The 20,928-nt window shown below is 37.3% G+C and overlaps 1 pseudogene; it reads left to right on the forward strand.

Annotated features, from left to right (window-relative positions):
* The first annotated feature begins 4,014 nt into the window (after positions 1-4,014).
* LOC149262099 (eukaryotic initiation factor 4A-6-like) overlaps positions 4,015-20,928 on the forward strand; it is a 45,907-nt pseudogene continuing 28,993 nt past the window's right edge.

A 20,928-nucleotide genomic window follows, 5' to 3' on the forward strand; every position in this document is an offset into this window, starting at 1 on the left:
GCTTTTTATATACAACGGTGATATAGTAGTAGGGAAAAGGGGAATATAGGGAATTAAGTAATAATGGAGTTAGTAGTTAGTATGGGAGGGGGATATGAATGAGAGGTGATAGACACTAAGTTTTTAGGGAACAAACTTAGTTTTGAGAGTAGATCAAAATGAAAAGGTTTTTACACAAGAAATGTGGCTCTTTATGAAACAAGAATCAACAAAAGAGTTTGACTTCACTTATTAACAAAGGTGGTATTGGGATGTCAGCAAGGAGTTTGATGGGGGATGATTGGGGAGTTAGACATGCTTCACTTTGTTGCCACAAAACTGCCGAATAGGAAGATATGCACTGGACACCATGTGTTTCCTTTGCTTAGGCTAGTGATATGAAAGAAATCATGCTTCTGCAACCCCATCTACCTACCCATTCTATTGCCTAGCATTTTTTGTTACTTCAAGGAGGGTGCACTTAGACTAGCAAACCCTCAATTGCTCTTTTTCTTTTCTTTTTGCATTTTCTTTTGACTTTCTATCTAAGGCTAGCCTTATTACTTCCAAGGCCCCAGATTAAGCAGTTGGGAACCTTCATTCTCTACCTAACTACTGATCTGCCAAGATTGAACAGTTTGGACAGATTTTTTTCTCTAATCTACAACAAAAATTGAAATATGGCATGACCCAGTTTAGATTGTTGGATCACCCATTCAGAAGTAGGACAGCATCAAACAACTGCAAATAGGTGTTTTCCACACAATTATGAGATCTTTGCACCATCAAAGTAGGGCATATTTGGAACTTTCCCTGTCAATCATGAAAAATGAAACCTATTGGTATAGGTAGCTAACACCCCCCATCTAAATTTCGTTATGTACATTTTTTTATGAGAAAATATGTGAAAATGTAAAATAATTACTGGGTTGGAGGAGTGGACACATATTAAGAGACTGAGGAAGAGGAGTTGCTTGTGATGAGTGTAAACACAAGCCACTCCATTTATTCCTCTACCTATCCCCCTGAACAATTTATGGCCCTATTGGTGCAAGAATTGAAGTTGTCACTAGTACAAAATGAGAGATTAGTGACCATGTGACTAAAAATGTTACATGTGTATGGGTCACCTAAGTGAAGGACAAGCTCATATTATCCCAGTCATCATGGGATGTGTTGAGGAAGTCAACATGAAAGGGAGGGGATGTGAAGAAAAGAGTGGGTGGGAAGAGAACATCGGGCGAGACAGAGAAAGGAGGTGCATAGGAGAACATAAGAAAAGTGTATGTGTAGAAGCAAGAGCACTCAGGAATAACAGGGTCGTAGAAATATTTTGTGGTGTGATTAGTAAATCATTATCTGCATTCTAGTGTGATACAATTCATGTATCGGTGTTGGATTTGGTTGAGAAGACTCAGTGGAGATATCAAATCCATTAGTGCTTGCCTTGGATTGAAAAATCATCCCTAAAGTGAGATAATTTTTCTAGAATGAGTATAATTTCACTATTCCTTAGATGAATCTTTGTGATACTTCACAGAGTGGTATTAGTCATTTTGGTGCTTACTGTGTGAGGCAATTGATAAACCACATGGACCATGCACTCCCTCTCTAGTCTAGTTGACTTGTTATCAATGTGAAATTCCTTTGAGAAAATAACTCCTCAAATTCTGAATCTGGATCTAGGGTGGTCAGCTACAAGAAAAATTGCAATGTAGCTAGCCTATGGTTGGGTGGAGAGTTGAAGTACCTCCATTAGTTTCTTGTCATTCAAGTTAATCAGATACGTTTTTTTCTCTTGTATGTACTTGTTCCATGGATGACTAATGATGTATAATATGTAATATGAAAGTGTGTGGTTTTACACTCACAATAAAGCAATGTTATATATTTTTCCACCCGTTTTAATGTTATCTAGTTAAAAAACATGAGTACCACAATTAACCTAGAAAAGATTGATTTTGATATAATTAAATGGGTCCCCAAACCTCTTTGGTGAGTCAATGGTTCATAAAATTTAATGTTATATACTTGGGTGTATGCCAGCTCAGCCCAAAATATAAGTCTCGATGTTTACCCTTTTGTTCATCCACTCATATACATCCTCGTTGGCTTAGACTGAGGTTACATAATGACTGTCTTGTGGGATATTTGTTACATGTTTATATAACCCCATCGAAATAGGACATGATTTTCTAAAGTGCGTGGGACATATCCATTGTTGTTGACCTAGACTAAGGTTATGAGGGCAATGATTGATTATGTCTGTTAACTTTATCATCTGTCGACATAGACACACTAAATTGTTTTCGCCACTAAATCCCTGTCAACCCTGAAAAAGGTCTCGATTGGTTGTGTCATGCTGACTCTTGTCACATTGATAATCATCGGCCCTGGCGCACTAAAACATTAACTCACCGTTGGCTATAGGGAAAGTAGAATTAAGTGAAGTTACTTGGGACCCGTGAAGGGAAGTGAGGTGGTGGATGACACGGTAGCTAGTATATCTATGTGGACGCTCCATAGCCTCCACACTACACCTCATGGAAAGGGAGGATCGAAGATCAAGACGATCTGTGGGTGTGAAAGATATTGCACTATGGAAAAAGTCGTGTGGCCTAGATTTTCCTTCAAAACAGGATATAAAGAGTAGCGACGCAAGCATTGTCAGGTCGAGTATGGTGGGGATGATGGACCTAATTCTACGTGGACTCCATGTGGTAGTGTGATGCTAATGTGGTGCCATGTGATTGGTCGAACATTGAGCGAGTATATCTTTCAATCTAGGAGTTGAATCTAGATCAAGTTTATATCACCACTACCACTTTAATAATTATCACTACCACTTTACACCAACTTTGATAGCATGAATTTTTAAATTCCTTTGCATAGCCTCTGTAATACCCTTAGTACCATGAATATTTATGTAGACCAGGCTCCATTATCATAATGTAGCACTTCTTGGTTACTCCACTAGGTATAATTTTATCATTCAAGTACCGTTGGTACCATAACTCAACTATACATATGCATGACTAATGCATACTATATGACATGCCAAGCGTGAAATGGGCAGAACAACATACTAAATGTGAACCATAAACAACATGTATATTAACATAATTAGAAAAAGCATAGAAATGAAAATAAGAACACTTGTCTTTTATGAATGTCACCATTTGGCTATGAACCTAAAATGTTCCACCCATTCATAAATCACACTGCTCCAATACTCTTAGCAATGAGTCATCCCTAAGCTAGGTTTATGACTCAGCTAAGGAAAAAGACTCCCCAAAGATAGCTTTGGTCCATAGTTAGCACAAAGAAAGTTTAGGAAAAGGTGCCAAACTCTAGTAGCACTCCAACTTGTGTTATGAAGTTGATTGAGTTTGGACACCATGTGAAACACTTTTTTATCATACAGAAGTACCTCCAAAAATAAACCCCTCCTCATGTACTTTAAACCATGTTATCTGTACATTTATTGGCAATTCACATTTGTTTATTTATGCATTATTTTTTTTCCTTTTCTCAATAATAAGTTAAGTTTTATCTAGGTGACATTTTAGGTAAAGTCCAAGCTTAATGTTTAATAAATTTATTGTTTTAATGTTAATAAAATGATTCACATAAACATGAGATATTATCACCAATATTATAGGAGTATAACACTCTTTAAATAATGTAATTCCAAAAATAACTGTCATCTTCAATTTCTTTTTTAAAATTTAAACTTAAAATTTGATTTAATACTATGTCACTTAGTGACATATAGGATCACCTATGAGATATTATTTTGGATCAAACATAAATTATTTTGCAAATTTTTAAGTTTGTCCAAAATTAAGTTTAGGTTTAATTTTTTAGGATAGCTTACATCGGGAGGGCATCCGTTGTGCTGCTGCATTAGGACTCCAGGGCCTAATGCAGGTGGCGCAACACGACTCCAAAGCTTGAAGCTTGTGTTTGAGCCAAAGATTTTCCATATCTCACGGTAAATCTCAAAGCTTCAGGTAAATAATTATGCTCTGGTACATGCTTTCAATAGAAGGAGACAAGCTCTTTGCAAGCTATAACAAATTTCATGAGAGCTTCGATGAAATGGGCCTTAACATACATCTATGACAATGGGTTTAAGTCATCGACGATTCAATAGGGTGGAATAGTTTCATTCTGCAAGGGCCTTGATGTGATACAGCAAGAAACTCAACTATGGCTTGGTGGAATTCCAGGCTTTGGTTCTCACCCCCACCTAAGAGCTTGCACAACAAATCGAAAAGGTCATGTGCGTTCTCGGGGATTACTTGTAGGTTAAAATTCATGCTTGTGTAGGTGAAACTAGTGTCTATGATGATCAATGTATACTAATAAGTGGAATTCATGTTTTTTTTGGAACCCCAAGTTGTGTGTTTGACATTTTACGCATGTAACCTCCTCCTCCCACACTGATGCAAACTTACTAGTCTACCAGGGAAAATATGTGATGAAGAGTTACTATGATATCACTCAACCTCATGGGTATGGTTAAGGAAGTTGAATCGATGAACCAAAACCAAACTGACCTTCCTAAGGAGCTACAACTCCAGGTGCCCAACCCTTGAGTTAACTTGCCTTTTCACTGACCTGGGCTCTCAATTGCTCCCATGACAAGGAAATCCAATGAAAATAAGCCTCTAGTCACTCCCATAAGCCTGCTTCCATTGACTGTAAACTAATTTACTTAGTTGTGTGACGGCGACCCCGAGATATTAGCCACTTTTTCAGGGCTAGGACCCAGGAATCTGCCTAGAACTTAATGAAACATTTACAAATGATAAATAACACAAGTAAAAATAATTTAATCTAAAAATTGAACAAGAACTTAACTTGACCCCTCTAAACCATGACAAACATTTTGTCAAACACATCATGAACAAGCAATGTAAATGTCAGAAATACACATCTAAACATAGGGGTCCATACTTATCTGAGAATCATCAAGATGATCTGATGCCCTCTCACAATATCTGCATTATCATATATTAGGTCATACATTCATTAACATTTCATTCACTAACCAAAACATGATGAGAGCCATAACTTAATTCTGCCATAAAACTATGCTTATAACCAGCGTATAACCAGAGAAATATCAATGATAGAACAACCATCAAAGACACATTATAAAAAGTACATTTACTCATGAAATACAAGAGGAAATGAGCTCTTATTAACATATGCAAAACCAACCAAGTCAGGGACTTCCACATACCACCTGATCATAGATTGGGCTGAACCAAATATCTCTTTCATTCAATCACCCCCATGCCATATTCTAAGTGTGAATGTGGGATCTGATGGAATAAACCAACCAAAACTATAATAGGGCTTCCAGAGGAAAAAACACCTCATCCCTATATTAGTGATTCCACCTCACAGTTGGACATCACTAACCATCACCAGATTGGTCTCTACCTAAGTTTTCCAGGGCTCCAGAGTGTTTGTTCCAACTTGACTCCAAGACTAGTAAAACAACCCACATCTGCCACATGGTGCCAAAGCATTTATCCAACCAAGGGTCTAGGACTAGTAACTCGACCCACCAAGGGTTCCAAAGAATTTGTCCAACCAAGGATTTTATGACTAGTAACTCAAACCACATTGTTTCAGGGCTTCTAGGGTGTTTGTCCAACCAAGGCTCCAGGAACTAATAACTCAACAAATAGCCATAAGGAACATGAACACCAATAAGAAAATAAAATGGAAAATCCACAACACTGGCTATCCAGGAAATGGCAAGGATAGGAAAAACCACTGTCAATCTAGGCAATCCTCCATGTAAATGACAAATCATAACCAAACAAATACATGCATACACCATGCATACTAAAACTAGAAATGAAATAATACATGAAAATAGGTACCTACAAAGAAAACTCATTTTAGCCCAAAATTGTTGTTCCCTTATGCTTTTCTTATTTTCCTTTTCCTTCTTGCTCCAAATCCAAAGTGTGCCCAAAATCCTCCGAGAGTGCTGATGAGCCTCGGTATTGAAAAAAGAATGTTGCAACTCCCAAAACTACCAAATTTAATTATCAACTCAGGGTTCGTAAAAAATTAAGATGTATCAGCATTATATGTGCAGCATACAATGTGTCCTTCCTTTTCTTTCATGATGTAATGGAGTGCATGTAATGAAATCAAATCCTAAACTAATTGTAGAAAATGAAATGCTCGAAATGGAAACCTTAACCTATTGCAAGAAAGAAAATACAAGGAAATAAACCTATTCTAATTGCATAAATTAAACATCATGAACTAAATGTAAACAATTACATTTCAAAGAGTATATCCATTAACAAAGTTCATTGGATGTGGCAAACAAGAAAATCATCATTGTATTATCCAATTCATAAATTTGTCCATTAACCCAAATCGTTGAAATGTTTTGCATGGGTAAAGAGGAAAGTCCTAAGCAGTCTTTAGTCTTCCCTAATAATTTATTTAGAGCCTAGGGGTATTTATTCAACCCTAAGGGACAATAACCAAGCTTCTTGAGCGAATCTGGGCAAGTATATACATGTTGGAAGGTTGCTACAGGGTTTCCTGTAGTTTACTACAGGAAACAATAGATTTTCTATAGGGAGTTATAATTCACTGAATGACCAACCAAATCAAATCCAAATTGGATGGGACAATTTTTTTTATTGATTGTGATGTCTTAGGTCTCCATTCCAAGTTGAATCACTCAAAAAGACCTCTGTTAATCCATGCTAAAAGAACCAGAAAATTACTAATCTAAAATCTAGAAATTCCAAGTAGCTCAATGATTACTATGACCTTCCAAAGTTGTTCCAATGATGAAATGATGCTTGTGATCCTGAAAAATAACTTCAACCATTTAACCCAATCCTACAACAAGAAATTATTAATACTAAATGCAGAAATAGAAAAAAGACAAGAACAAGAAATGCATGTGAATAAGAAGTGAAAGGAAGAAAAGTAAATGATACAAAAGGGCTCTGTGTAGGAATTTATAGGGTAAGTTCTTTAAATAGAACACCAAATGATACCGCTCACAAACAGATCACAGATTAGTACACTTGTATTCTTGACGTGGTTAAAACCCTAAAAGAGGGAAACAGTCCATGGCCTGAACCAACGTGGCCACTTCAAGAAATTTATTAATGTAAAAGAAAGTAAATTTACATAAGCTTCTTTCATAAACGGTCACCTAACAAATGACCCTCACGCTCTTTAAATAGAGATCATGGACCAATCAGGTGTTAAGCCACATATCAAGTGTTGGTAATACTGATGAGAGAATGAACTGTCGGATCACTTCATGTCTAGAACATATCATGACCGTCGTATTGTAAATTACAAAAAGTACATACTAAAGAAACACACTTTACCTAACTATACACTAGACTAAGTTATACTTAATTATTTCCTATGTGTTGGAATATCCTAACATCCTCCCTTCATAACAACTTGGGATAGAATTGAAGGATGTAGAAAGATAACACAATAGGAGAAGGAAGGAGGCATTAGAGCCTATCCCCCCTTAGTGACAACTTCTTGAACTCCAACCATAAATCGAAGTTTAGTAAACTTTGCCTCTGTGAGAGCCTTTGTAAATATGTCTACAACTTGATCATCGGTTGAACAATATTGCACTTCAAGAACATGGTCATGAATGAGCTTTCTGATGAAGTGCATGTGTATTTCAATGTGTTTGTTGTGTGGATGTTGGACTGGATCTTTGCATAGTTGAATGGAACTTTGATTATCACACCAAAGTGTATTCGGATGCTGCTTCTAAAAACCAAACTATGACAAGATCTGATGAAGCCACGGGGATTCCTTACTAGCTTCAATGGTGCCACGATACTTTGCTTCTATTGAAGAAAGATAAATGGCACTTTGTTTCTTTCAAGACCATGTAATAGGTCCAGAACGAAGAGTGAAGACATAACCTACAGTAGATTTCCGATCATCAGGGTCACCAGTCCAATTAGAATCAGTGAAACCAACCAATAGTGGAGATGCTTATGCACTATAATGAATCCCACACTGAACTGTACCTCGAACATAACAAAGTATTCTTTTAGCTATTTTCCAATGAATTTCATGTGGGTTTTGCATAAACCGAGCAACAAGGCTAACACCAAAGGAAAGGTCAGGACAAGTATGGGTCAGATACAAAAGTTCTCCAACAAGCTAACGGTATAAGGTAGCATCAACTTCACGAGAAGTACAAGTGATTGAAAGTTTGACACCAGACTGAAAGGGAGAAGGGGTTGACTTACAGTCTTCCATGTGAAAGTGGCGTAGAAGATCACATGCATACTTGGATTGGGAAAGGGAAATACCTTCTTTGGATTGCAAGACTTGAATACCAAGAAAATAATGCAAGTGTCCTAAGTCTATCATTTCAAACTGTTTTTTAAGGCTAGACTTCACATGGTTTATAAGGTTGGGATCACTACGAGTTTTAAAGGATAATATCATCAACATAAATAACAAGAATGATAAGATATGTACCCACTTTCTTGGTGTAGACAATATTGTTAGAATGACACCTATAAAAGCCAATATATAAAAGAAAGCTATCCATTTTGGCATAGCAAGCCCGAGGGGCTTGCTTGAGACCATAAAGGGATTTCTTAAGACGACATACAAGGCTAGATTCTGTTTGTATAAAGATAGGAGGTTGTTCCATATAGATTTATTCATGCAAGTCCCCATGCAAGAAGAAGGATTTAACATCTATCTGATGGACTTCCCATTTGAAAGAGGCAACAAGGGAGATAATAAGGCAAATAGAGTTCATTTTGGCAATAGGGGTGAAGGTTTCAATATAGTCAATGCCTTCAACTTGTGAAAAACCCTTAGCAACAAGACGAGCTTTATGTTTATCAACTTTTCCATCTAGTCCAATCTTGGTTCTGTAAACCCATTTTCATCTGACAAGTTTTCATCTCTTTGGAAGAGGAACAAGGTCTCATGTATCATTTGCCAATAGTGAACGATATTCTTCATTCATAGTTGCATCCCAATTTGGATGGCCTAAAGCTTTTGTAAAGGTGTCAAGATCATAATTCAATGAAGCATGAGCCAGTAAAGAAGAGGCTATATCGAACTGAAAACGTGTACAATGTTGATCTATAGGATCACCTGCTACATCCCGAGTAGTGCAGACCCATTTTGGAAGTTGAGGAGTTGAAGAAGGATCCCGAGAAGGTGGGGGACGATTTTCATCCTCGCTATAATCATCTAAAGAAGGAATATTTTCAGAAGTAGAAGGGATAGTGAGAGGTGGCACATCCGTTAAACTAGGCTCATACGCTGATATATTTTCAGCAAACTATACATCTCTTCTAATGATAACATTTTTGGATTTAGGTTGAAGAAGTCTATATCCTTTGACATCTTCAGAATATCTAATAAAAATACATTTTTCACTCTTAGGTTCTAAGGATTTATGTTTCTCATCTAGAATATGGGTTCATGCTTCACTTCCAAAAACACGAAAGTGACTTACATCTAGTTTAATTGAGCTCCATGCTTCTTCTGAAGTGATATTCTTTAAAATCTTAGCAGGAGTGTGATTTAATATGTAATTTGCACAATTAATTGCTTGTGCCAAAAAATTAAGACTAAGTCCTTTAGATTTAAACATATAATTAGCCATATCCTTTAAGGTGCAATTTTTTCTTTCAGCCACACCATTTTGTTGTGGAGTATATGGAAAAGTATGTTGCAATTGAATTCCATTCTCAATGCAAAAGTTGATGAACTTGTTGTTAACAATGTTCACTGCCATTATCAAATCTTAGCTTAATAATTTGATGTCCAAATTGTTTCTCAACAAAGGCCTTAAAGGCCAAGAACATGTTAAAGACTTCACTCTTGAGTCTTAAGAAGTATACCCAAGTGCGTCTGGAGTAATCATTAATGAAAGTTAAGAAATAGCTGTAGCCAGAGAATGAAACAACTAGAAGTGAACCACATAAATCACTATGCACAAGCTGTAAAGGGGTTGAGGCGTGCCAAGAGGCACGTTTTTCAAAACTATCCCGATGATGTTTTCTAAGTACACATCCGAAACAAACACCATCTCTGCAAGATACCATAGGAAGATATGTCACCATATTTTCTTTACATAGATTTTGAAGAGAGCGATAGTTTAAGTGACCAAATCGCTCATGCCAAAGTTTGTTCACTTCATCATTATGAGCAAAAAATATCGAAGGAAGGGTTGATGACCCAAAGTTGTTAAAATTATACAACCTTATAGAATCATCAGTAATGTCAGTAGCTAAAATCTGTCTAGGATCTCTTAGGTCCTTAATTACAACATCATGAGGTGAAAATTCAACAGTTTTACCTTCACCTGAATGAGTTATTTGATATACAGATAAAAGGTTGCAAGATAAGGTAGGACACGTAATACATCATTAAATTGACCATTGTATAGATGAATAGTTCGAGTCCCTACAACACTAAGACATCTATCATCACTAACATATATATTTTTGGTGTTACAATCATTTAAAGAAGAAAACGTGCCTTTGTTTTTGGAAATGTGATAAGAAGCTCCAGAATCAATGAGCCACTCATGAGAATGAGAAGAAAAAGATACATTTAGTGCATAACCAGACCGAGATGCTTGACAACCACATGCAGAATGTGTTATTCCTGAAGATGAAGTTGAAGTTGAAGAGTGCTCCAAATGGATGTTATGCTTCTTTAGTGTTGCTTCCAAGGCTTCCATCTTCTTAAAGAATTTGGATTCTAAGTGGCCATCATGATTATAAAAGTTGCAATGTCTATCAGTCTTTCCTCCCTTTTTTTTAATTTCCTTATCATTTTTTTAAGTTGATTTTTCATTGTGAAACTGAAATTGCTTAGGACCCTTGTTTGGTTTAGGACCATTCTTTTTAGGATGCTGCTTCTAAGGATTCTTTGAACTTGGTTGTTGTTGGGATGCTAAGGCTTTCTTAGAAGAGTTTCCAGTATTAATAAGACCAAGATGTAAGAGTTTTTATTTCTATCTTATTAAAGAATCACAAAAGGCATCAAAAGAGGGGGACTTGTAGTCTTGTCCTTGAGAAATAAAGGTTTCTCTAGTAGAATGGAAGGTGGAAACAAACACATAGTAAGTCGGTCCTAACTTAGTAAGAATAGAATAGATAAGGCTACCATCTTCTTTCTTAACCTTAACACCTTCCAAGAGAAGTATAAGGGTCTTGAACTTGGACAAAAAATATTCAATGGAAGAAAAATTATTGGGGTCCAACGTAAGAAACTCATTTTTTATTTAATGGACTATAATTTCATTTTTAATTCCAAAAACTTTATTGAGTTGTTTCATTGCTTCATCAGGGGTATCAATTTATGCGATATGGAATCTAAGGTATGGAGAAATAGACATCCCTATCAACCCACATGCTTGATCTTGTTTATTTTTCCATTTGAATTTCGTATCTTCATATTGAGGTTTAGACTCTTGGCCTGAGGCTATTCTATAAATACATTTACTTTTAAGTAAATCCACAATGTAGGATAGTCATTGGAAGTAGTTGGTGTTGTCAAGAATAACTAGGCATGGACTTTCCATTTTAAAAGAAATTGAAGTTTTAAATGATGAAACTAAGTGTTTCAATAGAAAGGTCTTGAAAAAATAGGCAGATTAAAAAAAACGACTCTGAAAACGGCATCCGGATGAAGAAGTTATGGATTTTTGAAGAAATGTTGTTGAAGATGCCGAAGAACCACTTGAATGTTGGGAAGTGAATGATAATGTTATATTTAAAAAAAAAATCCCCCCCTTTCCAAACTTAATCTAATTAGCTCATTTTTTAAAAAAGATTACTTTATGTGACTCACTTTTATAAATAAGTGAAAGTCACTTTTACAATGGTATTTTATGAACTATCCACTAAATTGTAAAATAAAAGATAAAGTGACTTTAGAATTATAGGTGACTCACTTTTTATAATGGGTGAGAACACTTTTACCTAAAGTAACTTTAAAACATAAATTACATGTGCTTTTTGAAAAAGTAACTCAACAAAAAGAAAGACATGAACATGTTGGGTTGTGTTATATTCTTTCCATGACTAGCCCACATAGTTAACCGGGAGGTTAGAAGGGGGGCAGAGCCCCCCCTTTGTTGCACCGATTGTGTAGTGGGGGGAGTCATGGGGGGTTTGAGGGGTGTAGGTAACCCCACTCTATGGGGTCTGGGGTAGCGCCCTAGAAAATTTTGGCTTTGGACCCTATATTAGGTTGGGCGGACCTACTTACAGTTTTGTGCATGTTTTTTGCACATGGTTTTGGACGTGATGGTTTTTCGGTCCATGGTTTGGACGCGATGGTTTTCGGTCCATGGTATTGGATGCTTCGGCATGTATAAATATGTATTGTAACATTGAAAGGAACATAATGAAAAATCAAGCTGGTAGTCTCGGTTTTGGGATCCAGGGGAAAATCTCATTTTTTATGTGTTATGCTCTCGCATTTTTTATTTTCTGTGTTTTAGAATTCGTATGCAGGTAATTTCTGTACAGGGTTAAAACTTACATTTGGTATCAGAGTTGTTTTGGCTTCAAGGGGATGCCTTTGCTACTAAGGGGTTTCGTTCGGGCTTGTGGTAGACCCTGTTCAGTGGGAGATTTGCGGGATCGATTCTGGTGGTGAAAGAAGATGGGGAGTAGTGGAAAGATAAAGATCGAGAAAATTAATGGTCAGAGTTTTGAGTTATGGAAACTCAAGATGGAGGATCTGTTGGTGGATAAAGATTAGTGGATTGCGGTAGATCCAAGTACTAAACCAACGGGAGTGTCCGATGAAGAATGGAAGAAGTTGGATCGGAAGGTAAAAAGCACAATACGATTGTGTTTCTAAGATTCAGTATTGTTGAATGTATCAGGGGAAGCTACGACGAAGACTTTGTGGGACAAGTTAGGGACTTTATACGAATATAAGTCTCTGGTGAATAAACTATTCCTACAGAAAAAACTGTATAACCTGAGGATGAAAGATGGAGACTCCATGACAGAGCATCTGAACGCATTTAATACTGTGGTAAGTCAGTTATCATCTGTTGATATTAAAATTTCAGATGAAGATAAGTGAATTAGTTTTTTGTGTTCTCTACCAGATTCATGGGATGGTCTGGTTATTGCAATAGGTAGCAATGCAACTGCCTTGCAGTTTGATGAAATAATCTCATCCTTACTGACGGAAGAAATGAGACGGAAAAATATGGAGAGCCAGAATGGTGATGCCTTGTTTGTACGAGGATGGTCCCAGAATAGAAACAAAATTTAGTCATCGAGTGGGAGGTCTAAATCTAGAGGGAGATCTAAATCTCCAGGAAAACCTGTAAAGGTGGTGTGCTGGAAATGCGGAAAGGAAGGGCACTACAAAAGGGACTGTAAATCTAAAGCTCCTGACAAAGGAAAGGGATCTGATGATTCTCCTTTTGCAAAGGCGAAAACCACCTTAGATGAAGGTGGGGATGTGTACTTGGCTTCTTCAAGTACACATGTAGATCACGAGGCATGGTTGATTGACTCAGGTGCATCTTTTCACTTCACTCCCCATAGAGAGTGATGTTGCGAGTATGAGAAATATGATGGTGGTGATGTATTCTTTGGGGATGACAGGAAGGCTAGAATCGTTGATCGTGGAAAAGTAAAGTTGAAGTTGCAAGGTGGAAGGGTTAGAACACTTCTGGGTGTTCTGCATATTCCTGCATTAGCCAGAAATATGATTTCTCTAAGCAAGCTAGATGATGTAGGTGTAAAAACAGAGTTCGAGAAGGATACCTGCAAGATGGTTAGGGGGGCACTGGTATTCATGTGGGGAGTTCGAATTGGAACTCTGTACAAGCTGCAATGTAGCACTGTTGTTGATGGGTGCAATAGTTTTGTTGTTCCTGAAAGTGGAGCAGAAAATCTAGTGGTCTCTGGAGAGAAGACCATGCTGTGGCATCAAAGGCTTGGACATATTCAAGAGAAGGGCCTTCCAATATTTCATGGTAAAGGTATGGTAGAAGGTATGAGTAATAGCTCTCTGGATTTTGATTTATGTGAAAATTGTGTATATGGGAAGCAGAATCGGGTGAGTTTCCCCTCTGGTGGTAAGAGGGTGAAACAGATATTAGAGCTTGTGCATAGTGATGTGTTTGGACCTGTGAAGGTTCCATCACTGGGTAAGTCTGTGTACTGTGTATCCTTTATAGATGACTTCTTAAGGAATACATGGATATATTTCCTTAAGTAGAAATCTGAAGTCTTTGATAGGTTTAAAGAATTTAAGGCGCTGGTGGAAAACCAGACAGAGAAGAAGATAAAGGTGCTGAGGACAGATAACGGTGGAGAGTTTTTCAATAAGGAAGTTGAAGAATTCTATAAGAAGTGTGGTATAGCACAACAAAAGACTACTCCATACACACTTGAGCAAAATGGAGTTGCAGAAAGAATGAACAAGACGTTGATGGAAAGGGCAAGAAGCATGCTCAGTGGTGCCAGGTTAGGACAATAATTTTGGGCAGAGGCGGTGGAGACAACATGTTACCTGGTCAACATTTCACCTTCATCAACGTTGGAGGATAAGACTCCACAAGAGGTATGGACTGGTAAGAAACCCTCTCTTTCACATATGAGGATATTTGGATGTGATGCATATGTACATGTTCCAAAGGAGAAACGAACCAACTTGGATAGTAAATTTGAAAAGTGCATCTTTATTGCGTATAATGATGGTTTAAAGGGTTATAAGCTTTGGAACCCAGTAATAAGCAAGGTTGTGTACAACTGAGATGTGGTGTTCAGAGAGGTAAAATATGTTATTAAACATGAAGTCCGATCAAAGGAACATGAGAAGATAGAGTTTGAGCTAAAGGAGAAAGAATCAGAGTCTACAGCAGAGGAGGAATCAGAAGATGAAGAGCCACAAACTCTGGGTGTGAGAAGATTAGTTCGAGAAAGAAAGCAGCCATAAAGATATAGTCCATTTGCTTTCTGTTCAAATTTTGCTTTATCTATTACTGATGATGATCCCAGAACTGTGAAGGAAGAAGTAGATTCAAAGGATGGAAAACTCTGGAAAGAGGCCATGGTTGATGAAATGGCATCTTTGCACAAAAAGGAGGCTTGGGATCTGGTGGAGTTGTCGGCTGGAAGGAAACCCATTGGTAGCAAATGGGTGTTCAAGAAGAAGACAAATGTAGAAGGAAAGTTGGAGAAATACAAAGCTCGGTTGGTAGCAAAAGGTTATTCCCAGGTGCCGGGAATTGATTTTGGTGATATTTTTTCTCCTGTTACCAAGGTAACATCTATTAGATTACTTTTATCTGTTGCTACTGCTTTTGATTTTGAGGTAGAACAGATGGATGTGAAGACAACATTTCTTCACAGCGGTTTGGAAGAGGATATCTACATGAAGCAACCTAAAGGCTTTGCGGTGAAGGGTAAGAAAGAACGAGTATGCAAGTTAAAGAAGTCTTTGTATGGGTTAAAACATTCACCAAGGATGTGGTATCATAAATTTGATACATTTATACGGGGACTTGGCTTCACCAGAAGAAAAGCAGATCACTGTGTGTATTTTAAATTAATTGGTGACCATGTTAATTATCTGGTCTTGTATGTGGATGATATGTTGCTGGTTGGAAATGACAAAGAAATTATCCAGGATTTGAAGACCCATTTGTCCTCCAAATTCGACATGAAAGATCTTGGTGCTGCAAACTATATTTTTGGCATGGAATTTAAAAGAGATCGGACAAAGAGGAAGCTCTGGTTAAACCAAAGGAAGTATGTCGAGACAATATTGCAAAGGTTTAATATGCAGGATAGTAAACCGGTGAAGGTTCCTATTCCTGTAGGTGTAAAGTTATTTTCTGAACAGTGTCCCAAGACACAAGAAGGGGAAGAGGACATGTCCCATGTTCCATATGCAAGTGCAGTCGGTAGCCTGATGTATGCAATGGTTTGTACTAGACCAGACATTGCGCATGTAGTGGGAGTATTCAGCAGGTTTATGTCAAAACCAGGGAAGGAGCATTGGACAGTAGTGAAGCGGGTTTTCAAGTATTTGCGTGGCACTAGTGATTATGGTTTGTGCTACCAAGGAAGACCAAGATTGGACAGAGTATTGGATATTCGTGGCTTTGTTGATGCAGACTGGGCTGGAGATCTGGATCAGAGAATATCTACAAGTGGGTATGTGTTTAACCTATTTGGAGGTGCAGTCAGTTGGATGAGTAAGAAACAATTTGTAGTGGCACTATCAACTACAGAGGCAAAATACATGGTAGCCACTCATGCAAGCAAGGAAGCAATTTGGTTGCAGAGATTGTGTTCAAGTATGGGGTTAGTACAGGGAGCTATAAAGATAGACTGTGACAGCCAAAGTGCAGTTTTCTTGGCAAAGAACCCTGCATATCATTCAAAGACAAAGCACATTGATGTTTAGTATCACTTTGTGAGGGATATGATAGAAGACAAAAAGGTGTTGCTGGTAAAGGTGGACACTTTGAAGAATACTGCAGATGCATTGACAAAATCTGTGAGCTCTGAGAAATTCTCTTGGTGTAGAGAAACAATGGGCGTTGTAGGGCTGGATAAATGACTAAGCTCTCTTGCGGCCCCCTGTGGAAAGAAAACAAGTGGGAGAATGTTGGGTTGTGTTACATTCTTTCCACGACTAGCCCACGCAGTTAACCGGGGGGTTAGAAGGTGGGCGGAGACCCCCCTCCGTTGCGCCAATTGCATAGTGGGGGTAGTCACAGGGGGCTGGACGCGATGGTTTTTCGGTCCATGGTTTTGGATGCGATGGTTTTCGATCCATGGTATTGGATGCTTCGGCATGTATAAAGATGTATTGTAACATTGAAAGGAACATAATGAAAAATCAAGCTGGTAGTCCTGGTTTTGGGGTCCAGGGGAAAATCTCTGTGTATATGTGTTTTATGTGTTATGCTCTCGCATTGTTTATTTTCTGTGTTTTAGAATTCGTATGTAGGTAATTTTTGTATGGAGTTAAAACCTACAAAACCCAAGACCTTTATTCTCATAAAGTAACTTTACACAAAGTGAGTTAGTTTAAAAAGTTAGTAATTTTTGTAAATGAGAAAGAGTTTTTTTTTTCACTGAAACTTTTGGGTGCGTGCTTACTTCAAAAACCCGTTTTTGCCTAAAAAATTAAAAAAAAACAACCACACAAACCAAAAAAACAAGCAAAAGTATTTAGGCCTTATGGCTTAAAGTTAGATTTGGCTGAAAAATATACATTTTTCCCAATGACTGATTTTCCGAGATCACACGAAGGCACATCGAAAAAGAGCATATGCATGAGAAAAATCATTTCTTTTTGTTTCGGGTTTGTCCAAATCACACAAAGTCGCAGGGAAAAGAGCATACATAGAAATGAAAGTTATAGATCCAATAATAAAAAAAAAATTGATGGCTGTAAACCGAAATAAACAGAGAGATAAATAACTATAACTGAAAATAAAGATTGTATACCTCCAAATCTTAAAAATGACGTAGCTAGGGCTACCAGAAACCTTTTCGTGTAAAACGAAAGGGGTTCCTCACTGAAACAGATGCTCCTAACACAATAGAGTAGTCCCGTCGACCCGAAAGTAGTCAGAAATAGTAGATCTAGGAAACGACAGTCGAATGTAGTTGTACTAGCGTCAGATTTGGATTGCCAATGGATGCAGACCTCGAATAGCTCTGATACCATGTATGAATTTATAGGGTAAGTTACTCAGATAGAAAACCAAATGATACTGCTCACAAACAGATCACAGATCACTACACCAGTATTCTTGATGTGGTTAAAACCCTCAAAGTAGGAAATAGTCCATGGCGTGAGCCAACACGGCCACTTCACTCAATTTATTAATGTAAAAGAAAGAAAATTTACATAAGCTTCTCTGATAAATGGTCACCTAAAAAATGACCCTCCATGCTCTTTAAATAGAGATCATGGACCAATCAAGTGTTAAGCCATGGGTCATTTTGGTAATACCGAGGAGAGAATGAACCGTTCGATCACTTCATGTCTAGAACATATCGTGACTGTGAGATTATAAGTTACAAAAAGTAGATACTAAAGAAACACACTTTACCTAACTATACACTAGACCAAGTTATACTTAATTATTTCTTATGTGTCAGAATATCGTAACACTCTAAGGCTCCTGGGATGGCCAAGCCTAAGGAAAATCATAGTCCTATGAAGGAGACCAATATTTAGAAGTTGAACATGTCACCAATCTTCATTATTTCCATCAATACAATTACATCCTTGCAAGAAATGAAAGTGGAGCTGCAAAAATACAAGTTTTCTCCACAAGAAGACTAAGAAAAATCAACCCCTAGAGGAAAATTCGACTTGGTACTTATACAAAATGATTAGGAATCATTCCCCATGAAAGGAGGAAACTTTCCCCACCAAAATCCCTTGATTAGTGGATCTGGTTCCAATTACTAGAAATCTACATTAAATGGCAGGGAAAACATTCCTAGATTTTCCCAATCATTAGAGATCCACAATCTGTGCCATAATTCCATAATATCTTGTTGATTTATTATTTAATATTGATCCTCCTATAAAAGGGAGCAGGTCCCTAGATTATCTCCTCCTCCAAATCTCCATAATATGCCCAATATTCTCACAATATTCTACAAAAATAGATAATATTAGGCACAAATATGCCATTATCCATAAACCTTCCTAATGAACATATTCAAGTTAAAAATATATTATTTAATGCAAAAAGAGAGGTTTAATGTGTTGAAGGATGGTCAGATGGGCCTTAATTTATGTCTAATTTAGAGTCGCGGCCTTAATTTATGTCTAATTTAGAGGCCTATCATACCCTCCTGCTGAAAGTGTTGCTCATTTCTGAGCAGCTTAGTGACCTCATTGTGCCTCATTCATGGCCCTGGCATTCTCTCTCTTGTGCATTCCTCAATCCTTTCTCTTAAGAATCTTGGTTCTAAGTTTTGCAAGGACAAGCACAGAAATGTAGTTGTCTTTTTCATGATTGTTTAATAGTACTTTAATAAATAAAAAAACATAATTTTCATCTTTGTAAGTGAACTTTGTTGGTTTGTAGATCCATTTCATTCATATCCTCTCCCTTGAAATCTTCATTCCATTTTCACTCATTTTTCCAAAACTGTTTGTGTATAGAAAAAAAATCACAGTGTTTCTTGAGACCATTAGCCTGCCTTATTCCCCTTATTCAAGATGGGTTCTTGAATATTTTTCAGTTTGGAAAGGTATTCCACATCCTTTTCCAACCTCCTGCTACCTTTTCCACCATTTGGACGTCTTTGAAACCTTCAAAACACTTTTAGATGAGAACCAGGACATCTTGTAGTCATTCTTGTACTAACTACATGAAACCCTGTAGTAGTTCTTGTAGTACTACAGGAAACCTTGTTTAAACCTATTTTGAGCAGAAATGATATTCTGAGCTTAAGGTAGGCCCTCAAATTGATTTCCATGACTTTATCTCCTTTATGTAACATCTTTTAGGCCTTCGAAAAAAGCTAGAAAGAGATTAGAGACCTCTTGAAAAGCCTCTTTTCATCACTACAATTTGAGTTCTGTTTTGATGGTGAATGTCTTCTTGACTTTTGTTGCCTTCTTATTTTTTTGTGGCCTAGATGATTTCCTAATGTCCTTGGAGTTCTCTATTGTGATTAGGTCTCTCTTAGGCACTGCCATTTTGGGTTTTAGCACAATTTGTTCCTTTCTTCCTTCTTGTAGCAACATTCTGTCTTCATGTAGCAGTCATTCCTTCTCTTTCGGGGTCTTCTAATTGTATGGGAGTGATGATAAATGATGTAGAGGGTTTGGAGGATGATGCTAGGGCTCAAAGAGAGTAGTGTAGGTTTGTGAAAATGGAGAAGATGTTCTCTATGTATTATTTTCAAGAAATTTTCAGGGTGAGACAAAGTGTAGGGTTTGTTCTTGAAAAATATTATTTTTTTCCTATGAAATGTGATGGATGAATATGGATAGATAGTGGATATGAAGCGGATGGAGAACTTGGAGTGCTTTGGTGACTTGGCCTTTGCACAAATTTCATCTTTTAACTATTTTCCACATTTTTTGAAATCATCATCCTTCTTAATTTGGCTTTTCCACATTACATGAGTGAAGGAGTGAGTTGCAATTAACTGGTTGAAGGTGACCGAGACTGCTGACCCATCCTTAGATTAAAAAAACTCATCTCTCATGCATTGACAACAAATTTATAACTATAATATGCTCAAGAGAAGAGGTCAAGAATATTTCATACTTGTACCTACCTGATGGTTGTTGGAGAGGCATGCATGCTGATGTTGAGTTGATGATCAATCCATGGTCCTCTGGAGGTGATAATTTCCTTTGTTTTCTTTTGCACAGGTTTTCATAGCTTGGTGATTCTAAACCTCTATCTTCCAGTTACCATGAGCAAGCTAATATTCAAATATGGCCTTCTTAGTGAGTTGGGCTTGGCCATGGGTGATGTTCGCCTTCCCTTTACATTATTCCACCATTACACACCTTTGCCACACTTTATTTCACCTTTTGTACCTTCTTATAGCTTTCAACATGTTTCTTGTAGTAAATTAGGACATAGTATTACAAGAAACCCTATAGCAGCTTGTTTAAACCCATATCTCCCAAATGACATACTAGATTGACTTGAAATTTTCTGAGCATGTTGTCATCATCCTTATGCACCTCCCCATAAAAAAAATTTGGCCAATGGATGCACGAATCACGAGAAAATTTAAAAATGGCTGAAGTTGATGGAGGTCAATTTCTTGGAAACTGTGCACTAGAATTTTCTGAAATTGCTTGGGCATGTTACCATCATCCATATTCATCTCTCCATTAAACAACTTTTTAAATGGATGCACGAATATCAAGAAAATTCAA

The sequence above is a fragment of the Pinus tabuliformis genome, chromosome 6 (genome assembly GCF_031772625.1).
Source record: "Pinus tabuliformis cultivar Carrire ecotype Pingquan chromosome 6, CPIR1, whole genome shotgun sequence".
Classification (NCBI taxonomy): Eukaryota; Viridiplantae; Streptophyta; class Pinopsida; order Pinales; family Pinaceae; genus Pinus; species Pinus tabuliformis.